The 10383-nt window shown below is 36.8% G+C and overlaps 1 pseudogene; it reads right to left on the bottom strand.

Annotated features, from left to right (window-relative positions):
- Positions 1 to 7676: 7676 nt before the first annotated feature.
- Positions 7677 to 9812, bottom strand: LOC136840401 (uncharacterized; annotated as a pseudogene).
- Positions 9813 to 10383: the final 571 nt, after the last annotated feature.

The following is a 10383-nucleotide window of genomic DNA, read 5'->3' as shown; positions in this document are numbered from 1 at the left end:
CAGGAGATAATGTAGAGAAACAAATAAGTAAAATTCCATAATGAAATGATAGTGTTCAGAGGCGTATTCTAACGATATTGAAGAAAATGTTTGCTGTAATAAACTTCAGGATCAACACTTTGCACTCCAAGTTGATAAATCAACCTATATAGCCAACAAAGCGCAGTTACTTGCCTTTATTCGCTTTATTGATGGGGATACTATAGTAAATCAGTATCTTTGTTGCAAAGAACTGCTTACCACTACTACACGTGAAGATATGTTTCATAATTTAAATCATTATTTTGAGAAATGCAACTTATCCTGGAAGTCGTGTGCCGGGGTTTGTACTGATGGAGCCCCATCAATGATTGGTTCTATTGAAGGTCTTGCATCGTTTGTAAAGCAACACCGTCCCAACATTATAACAACTCATTGTTTCTTGCATAGAGGAGCCCTGATGGAAAAAACACTTGGTAATAAATTGAAAGAAGTTTTTGATCAAGATCAAGTTGTTGAAATGGTAAAAGCTAGTATATTTGAGCTACTTTGTGAAAACATGGATTCACAACACACACGGTTACTTTTGCACACAGAAGTTACTGTAGATGGCTAACAAGAGGTAAAGTACTCTGAACTTCGTCAAGAACTATTAGGATTTTTTGAGAAAGAAAATAAAAGTAGATTTTATTAACTTTTGAAATATGAGTTTTGAACTTCAAAAATGAGATATCTGACCGAAATGTTTCAACATTTGAATAGTCTGAACGTGTCCATGCAAAATGGAAATGAAAACCTTCTCTCATCTACCGACAAAATTAAAGCATTCCAGAAATAACCAGCAGTTTGGAAAAGAAAAGCTAGTTTAGGCGGTTTGGAAATGTTTTCTTTGGTTAAAGAAGGCCATTCAGACAGTTTAATTCCTCAAATAGGGGATCAATTAGCAATTTATCGTAGGTGCACCCTGAGGTAAAAAGGTTTGAGAAACACTGTCTTACAAGTATCATTACTTCACAACCCTCTATGCTTCCTTGTTATGAGGCCCCGCTCAAAGCAAAGGAGACGAGACCCTCAGCCACTCCTTTTTTAATTAAAATTTTACGACTGATTTGTCAGGGTCGCTGTACTCTACTTGCTAAGCCTCTCCAAAATTTCCTATCTTAATCTGCTTTTATGACTCTCCTGGCCGAAGACTCCTCTTTCCAGGCAAATCCTTGTTTCTAGGGCTGACACGTGAAATGCCAGCAGGGAGATAACAAGAATCGTGCTCGAAGATCGGCACACCTGAACTGCCCAGGGCGGCAAACACCGGCAGAAAAGAGAGGTCAACAAGTACAGACGCAGACATGGCATTGACCCAGTAGCACAACGCTGTGCGATACTCTGTCACCTGAGCAATCGCTCTTCCTTTGTATGGCCGACAGCCATACAAAGTGCCACCCTAAGTGCCAAGTGTAGAAGTCCCACTAACCAGAGAATCCATTGACTGCATCCACGGATATTCGCTCAAGGAATTAAGGCACTGTGTGGTGGGGGAGTGTTCAGTCATTTATCTTGTACTCCTATCTCATACAATTTCCTTTCCCCCATGCATTGTACTTAGACTCTGAATCATTGTCATTTATCAATGTTAAAGAGTAATTTACCTGATCATATTTTGACATCATCTCCTTCAGCCTTCAGCACTCCCTTTGTAAAGATTATGTAGTCTGTGCTTTGGCTTACCCAGTGATCATGTTCCTTTCTCTATATTTGCAGAAAGGGTGTGTTTAACGCTGTAGAACCATCTGCCTCCACTGTGCCCCTACGTCTGTCAATCAAGCATTTCATGAAGTGTTATTCATCAGATTTCATTACTTATTGTGTGGCACTCTGTTTCTTTTAACACTTGTATAACTTAGCTCGAAAGATGCCAAGAGCCAAGCATATACAGCTTCCTTGTAGTTGATTCTTCTGAGCAATGTAAATACGTTTGATTAATTTAAACATGGAATTTCTCTCCTGAGTCCCTCCCTTACTTGCAATATCATTCTACTGAACTTCATTCTTTTCACGTTCGTGTTGGTCCCCCAGTCAGATGTGTCATTGGCAAGGTAAGAACTCCCAGATCAAGCAACACTCGTGAATATACACGCATACCCATACATATATATAAATATGCATGTCTATATATGTATATATGTATACACACACACACACACACACACACACACACACACACACACACACACACACACACACACACACACACACACATATATATATATATATATATATATATATATATATATATATATATATATATATATATATATGCGTGTGTGTATGTTTGTCCAATTAAGTGAAACATGTAAAATGAGCGTAGTCTATAAACTTCATTTAAATACTTACTCTTCGTCCAGAAAACAAGGAAACCAGTCTCTCTCTCTCTCTCTCTCTCTCTCTCTCTCTCTCTCTCTCTCTCTCTCTCTCTCTCGTCCTTTTTCCAAGATCCCACCCGTAAGTCTTGGAAACTTCGCTACAAATCTTTCCCGGACAAAGTATTTCGGACCCTTCTTAGATTGATTTTCCTTGGAGATAGATTAATCGCTAGCTCCTTTTTACAAACTTTTGAACTGGGGAAGAGAGAGAGAGAGAGAGAGAGAGAGAGAGAGAGAGAGAGAGAGAGAGAGAGAGAGAGAGGCAAATTACTACCAGTAATTGCTATCAAACTTTTTCTCCTCTAAAATGGTGCCTGTTGAAAATCTGAATGTTAAGCTGTTTCTTGTATTAAAATACGTAATTTTACGTTGATTGTACTTGGTTTCATTCCATTTTTTTATTTTTATGGGCTTTTATTTATTCTGTTTAAATGCTCTGAATGGACCTAAATTACTACAGTAAGATAGGAGCATTATGCTTATGTATACAAACAAGCATGTACACACGAATATATATATATATGTATATATATATATATATATATATATATATATATATATATATATATATATATATATATATATATATATATATATATATATATATATGACTTTTTTATCACATCACTGTGATTCATATACAATCAGTAAGCTACAAACGTCCTTTAATATCAATTCGCTCTACCTCGGAAATAATGTATTTTCATATATGTTAACGAAGGGGAATTTTTTAGTTGATAAGTTCGTCGTCCCGTGGGCTCGAACCAGCGAAGGACAAGAACTCAGGACTACAGTGGACGCATTAACCCACACGACGACGAACTTATTATCAACTAAAAAATTCCCCTTCGGTAACATATATGAAAATATATTATTTCCGAGGTAGAGCGAATTGATATTAAAGGACGTTTGTAGTTTACTGATATATATATATATATATATATATATATATATATATATATATATATATATATATATATATATATATATATATATATATATATATATATATATATATATATACATACATACATATATATATATATATACGACGATGATGAAGGCGGAAGCCTAATATACGGAGACCAAGGGCAGATGGAGAGGTACTCGGACAATCAACAGTTCTTATTGTGGCCGACGGCGTTTCGCAATAATCCATTGCATTTTCAAGGCTGCAATGACACAATTTTGTTTAATAAAAGGGACGTCACTACATAAGATTATAAAGATAAAAAAAATACTCACATTTCTTAAAATATCTTAAAACAAACCTATCCAGTACATGGCTAAAAAGTGACTAAACAGAAAAAGGTAAAACTACTCGAAAACAAAGAGAACAGCAGAGAAATTACAAAATAAACAAAGGTGTGGAGGACGTCTGGGCATTTAACGAGGGAACGAATGCTTTAATGAAAATTGACTCTAAAGTCGTAAGCTCGTCCTCGTGTTGGGCTGAGGCTATTATTTCAAAGTTTTTCATCTCAATCTGCGTTTTGCAGATTTCAGAGTTATTTCTTATATTTGATAATTCAGGCCTGGACAATCTGCATCCCGTCCTATAACTGACACCCTGATGACTACAGACACGGACTTTCAGTAGCCGTCTCGTACATCCAACGTAGGTTCCCCAGCTCGCACTTGGGTCAAGTATAATTATTTGTAAATGATGTTAGATGCTAGAGACGGGCACAGTCTACCCTTAAATCTGAAAAGAGACCCGAGCGTTAAAGGGTTTTTCGGAATAAGTTTAGTATTTACAAACGGGAATTCTTTGGTAATAATCTTTATAACTTTTTTTTTTTTCACTCCTCCACAGGGTCCTTACTCTGACATCGTCTTGGCAAGGCTTCACGGCGAAATTGAGTTCCTGACAGGTTTTTAGAAATAATTGTTTTCCTCTAAAACACTTTTACAGAATTTTCAGAAAGTTGTTAGATATGAATTTTAGTGAGCCACGTGTCATTTATGATGTTCCAAAACTTGATATCTACACTAAATTTCCTTCCTGTTCAACGATGATTTTCGCAAAAAAGTTATAAAGATCATTACCAAAGAATTCCCGTTTGTAAATATTAAACTTATTCCGAAAAATCCTTTAACGCTCTGGTCTCTTTTCAGATCTAAGGATAGACTGTGCCCGTCTCTAGCATCCAACATCATTTACGAATATACTTGTCTTAAGTGCGAGCTGGGAACCTACGTTGGATGTACGAGACGGCTACTGAAAGTCCGTGTCTGTAGTCATCAGGGTGTCAGTTATAGGACGGGATGCAGATTGTCCAGGCCTGAATTATCAAATATCAGAAATCACTCTGCAATCTGCAAATGCAGTATATATATATATATATATATATATATATATATATATATATATATATATATATATATATATATATATATATATATATATATATATATATATATATATATATATATATATATATATATATATATATATATATATATATATATATATATATATATATATATATATATATATATATATATGTATATTTATATATATATATATATATATATATATATATATATATATATATATATATATATATATATATATATATATATATATATATATATATATATATATATATATATATATATATTATAATACAAGAAGTCGCTGCACAGACGACCTTAATTTGCCCTTGGTTATTGACAGTAGAATCGTAAGCTGCATGGCCAGTCTAGTGGACCTAGATATCAAAATAATTAAAGTTATCAACAGTTTGATCTGTCCCTTTCCTTTACCTGAAACAGACATTGAGATGGCACGGTTGAAAGGGGCAAAGATGAGAGGCTGGGTGCCACTCCCTTAAGCAGCTTAGCCCAACTAAGCTGCTTAAAACAACCTTCTAAAGGCAGATTAAGCTGCTGAATTGTCTTTACTTTCACAGGATCCCTGGGAAGAGGCAACAAGTTGGCTGAACACCTGGGCAAATGACACATCTTTTGCACACGGTCACCAATCTTTGCACTAGGTCAGGACATTCAGTCGAGGCCTTAAAACGAGAAGGACAGGAGACATCTCGAGTAGTTGCTGGGCAGTCAGTCATGATGCAGTTGGGCCGTTAGCAGTTGCAGTTAGCCATGCACGCGGGCGAGTGATACAAGACGCTGAGAGTCATCCTCCACCCTTCCACCCAGATGTCCACTCCAGACTCCTGACATGAACTCAGTACTACAGTCATCCTCGAAAGGACCTATCCAGGAACCTGAGTATGATGTCAAGTGTGTGATTGTCCCTCATCATCCTTCACCAGAGACCTGCTTCCCCCTTTTCAGTCATGATCGTTTGCCCTTTTGAAGTGTTCCCGAGTGCCAGTATTGTTTCTCATCCTTGTGCTATTTGTTTAGTGCCTTTTGCAGTGTTTCTTGTTCCAGTGTAAAGTGTTCAGTTCTCCCTTGAGTGCTTGGCACCCTCAGTTCAGACTCAAGTCATATTCTGTGTTATACTTTCCTCTTGCAGAGGGACCTATTCGCAGTGGACTCATCTTGGACTGTGCCTTGCCCTTAGTCAAGACTCCAGTAGGAGGATCTTCAGGTGTTGCAAGCCCTTTAACAAATCTATTACCCATTTTCCCTTCTAATGCTTTCTTTTGTAAATATAATTCCTTAATTTATCCCAAGTGTTTATGTAATATTTCCTTATGAAGTATAGCCTTCAGCTCCTAAAGTCATCCCTTGTTCTTTGTTTTTTTACGATTTCCCTTTATGTAAGTCAGAACTCCAAGGCCAATTAAATAAAGTCTCCGTTTCCAGCCTGTGAAAATCACATAAACCTAGGGAAATTCATAAAAATGGCGACCTTCCCATAGATCTTGTATCTTTCCCCGCTATTGTTGCTTTGTGCATTTGCATCTCGCCAAATCAGCGATTAGCAAAGCTAAGCTGGGTGTGAGACAAACTCTGAACCTGGTACCAAGAGCACAGACCAAGAGAGTTCCATGTAAGTAATGTGTTTATCTTAGCAACATTTTTTTTACAGTCATGACTGTTCCTAGGAATTAGGAATAGGGATGCATGTATTCACTGAAAGAAGAGAACCGCCGTATTAGATTTGTTAATGCATGCCTTTCAGGATAGGTAGTTATGAAATAACCAGTGCTAACTATTCTTTGCTTCGAGGAATAGTGCTAAATTCCTCTGTGTTAAAGTCTTTGCCACATTTTTTGCTTCGAGGAATAGTGCGAAACAAATTCCTCTGTGTGAAATTTTACTTTTCATCTCGGATTAGCGAATTATTTAGGCGCGAATAAATTCCCACGTGGGGCAGGACGCAGTCAGCTTGCATTGCTGAAATGCTCTCTCTCAGTTTAGCTAAAACTCGAACTACTATGAGATTCAGGGCCTCTGTAACACGGTTTTTTCGCAATAACTTTTTATCTATGCATTTCATAAATGCAAAAACGCTTCGATTATTAGTCTAACTCCCAAAATAAGTTTCCTAAGAAATTACAGTCTACTTTATAGGTCACAATCAGATTGACAAGATGTAGGGAATAGTTGGTAATTTTCAAAAAACATAGACAAGCTTGATTTGGTAACTGCTATATCCAATGTCAAACAATTTTTATTTATTGGCTATCTACCTATTTACTGAACAAAAAAAAAAAAATAGCCGGTACCGTATTTTGGCTTTAAACCTTCACCATTAATTATCGTCAGAATGATGACTTCATGAGGCTCCACCCGCTTTGGCCTCGTTATAATTCGGGATAACACTGAAGGCTATCATGGGCATTGTTGGATTAGAAAATTTAACTTCTGGCTATAAAAACTCATTTCTCGATTAGTTGCAAGAAGTTCTAAATGATCCTCAAAGATCCCAGCAGTTGGCCTAAACGTTTAATTCATGTATATTACTGCTATTACTACTGTTGCGGCACTACTGCTACAGTAGTATTACTACGCTAGCACAGATACCCCACCCACATCTATGTATCGTTCCGCCATTCATAAAGTCTTTGTCATGTTTTTTCACTGAGCAATAAGCCATGGCCTACTCAGAAATTAAGTTTAACATTAGATGGTAGGTTATTTCATTAAGATAACAAATTATGGCAGCTGGGTATGTTATTGCCAATGTTGAAGCTAAAGATAAAGTATGGTATCATTCCTTCATTGCATTATCATCTTTACTATTTGTTTTGCTACATGTTGTAATTATTTTAAAGGATAAATGAATTATGTTCACTTTACTTCTATAAAATCCCATTAGATGAACAAATAAAACTCCTAAAACTATTCATGATTTATTTACAAAATGCAGTCATCATCACTCTCGAGGAAAAGATCATCTTCCCCGTCCTCATCGTCACTGGCCTGGCTAATGATGACTGGTTCTACTGTCTCTCGGATATTGTCCGACTCCCAATACTACTCGAAATGACGGGATTGTCGAACTGCTCCTGCCCACACTTCCGGGGTAACAGAACCCTGGCTTCCTCCAACCTGTCCTGCAGGTCGGATCGAGTAAATCGACGGAGGGAGGAACGTACGTGTCTCTTCATGACCCCCCACACCTGTTCAATTGCATTGAGTTCGGGGTGAGCGGGGGGCAAACGAACAACCTCATGGCCCCATTCACGGATGGTGTTGTCAATCTCATACCTTCGCCCCGGCCGATTCTTTTGGCAAATAAGCAGCAGCTCAGAGCGTGTGGCAGAAGGTCGGAACGATATCCTGCGCTGTACTAGCCACCTGATGAGAGAACATAATAGAACATTAATACCTTAAAGATAGATCATAAATTGTTACATGTAGTACAAGCAATAAAGTGCAATTTAATAAAGTTCCCGTTAAAATAGGTTAATTGACTCTTCGAACAATTTACATATATATATATATATATATATATATATATATATATATATATATATATATATATATATATATATATATATATATATATATATATATATATATATATATATATATATATATATATATATATATATATATATATATATATATATATATGTATATATATATATATATATATATATATATATATATATATATATATATATATATATATATATATATATATATATATATATATATATATATATATATATATATATATATATATATATATATATATATATATATATATATATATATGTGTGTGTGTGTGTGTATATATATATATATATATATATATATATATATATATATATATATATATATATATATATATATATATATATATACATATATTGGAAGTCATTATAATTACCTGACGAGATCTTCCTTTTTGGTTGCTAATGTGGGGCATCGACTCTCCTCGATCAGTGTGCTATGATATGGTGCATTATCAAGCACAAGTACAGATGGCTCGGGAAGGGATGGCAGAAGTTGCGTCGTTAGCCACTGTTTGAACAACTTTGCATTCATCTTGCCATGGTAGTCTCCCTGATTGGCCTTGGCCAGGTAACACAGGTATGAGCCATCTATAAAGCCCTCATTCGTGCCAGCTGCCACCACCACAAAACGCTCACCTTCTCCAGGAGGAACCTGATGACTGTAAGTGGGGCTGGTGACATCCTGCGTAGTGTCTGCCCATTCCCTGTTGTGGGCTATCCTTATCGTAAACCAGGTTTCATTTACGTAAACGACCACTCTCCCCTCCTCCCGCTGGCGTCGTAGATCACGGAGAGCAGTTATCCAGCGGCATACAATTTCCAGAGGTTCCTTCCTTACATACATCTTACGTTGGGAAGTTTTATACTTGAATCCCATAGAATGCAAGAGTCGAAGTACTGAAGCCCATTATGTCATTTCCGGAATAGTGCCAGCTGTTTTGAGGTCATTTGTCAAGGAACCAACAGTAAAATGCTCCTTCTCGGCAAACTTTCTGTGGATACAGCGGCGAATGACACCAGTCGTAAAGTTATCAAAGACAGGCGGCGCTTGTGATCCTGACGATGGTGAAGGAACGGAACTGGAGGCACGGTTGACGGTGACCCTCACTGCGCCTGCAGTCATGCCCAAAACATATCCAACACGGTCGTACGGCCTAAAGAAGAAGATAAAAAATTACATCGGATGATCCGTTGGTCTGCTGGAGATTTAGCACATATAAGCTTGTATTTACTTTGGATAAAAATCTTATTTTAACTAAAATAGTTATATAAAGACTGTTTACATACAGTCTCTCTCTTTCTCTCTCTCTTGGTGGCATAGTGAATAGTTAATGGAAATGTTCAAAATCCTGAATGACATTATAAGTATAATAATCACGTTACGCTAAATACAAATCAGACCATAAACATTGGATTTAAACTAGAAACTGAATAATTACCTATTCAGGCTATAGTAAGTATGGCCACGGGCTTTCTGTTGACTGTATAAAGTTGCAAGTAGTAAGACAAATGCAGTTTTGCAACCACGGGGACAATTCCAAATCCTGTTAGCCATTCTTGTCTGCTATGGGTTTCAGAGCCGATGGAACAAGGTGAATGAGTTTCTGTCTGGTGGATGGGCGGGGCAACATTTCGTCCAATGGTGTTTACCTTGCTTACATAATGAATGTTTTTCGACTCTTGGCTCGTAATTATCGGCCATGGCGTCGGCTAGATAATTTTTACTCTATAAAAATTAAAACTATCGGGCTTAGGTTATTGATAATGCTGACAAAATTTGTGTGTGGTTGTAAAATATACACGTCAACTTTCAGCTACATCCGATGCTTTGATAAGGATCAAAGTTCAAAAAACCGTGTTACAGAGGCCCTGAATCTCATAGTAGGTGTTTAGGAAAGCGAAAATTTTAACTCGCTTCTAGGGAAAATTACGAGGTAATTTTTATTGTTATCCTCTCATCCCGGGAAATTCCCTGGAGTCCCAGACGGTCTATGAATAGACGGGTTCATTCACACATAGTCTAAAAATAACTTCGGTGAGCGTCAGACGACCTCCACCCCTCCCCTGCTTACCACAACCTTTCAGCAGAAGATAGGGGA

Source organism: Macrobrachium rosenbergii, chromosome 7, assembly GCF_040412425.1.
Source record: "Macrobrachium rosenbergii isolate ZJJX-2024 chromosome 7, ASM4041242v1, whole genome shotgun sequence".
Lineage (NCBI taxonomy): Eukaryota > Metazoa > Arthropoda > Malacostraca > Decapoda > Palaemonidae > Macrobrachium > Macrobrachium rosenbergii.
Note: the sequence above shows the minus strand (reverse complement) of the source record. Positions and strands in the feature narration are given on the sequence as shown.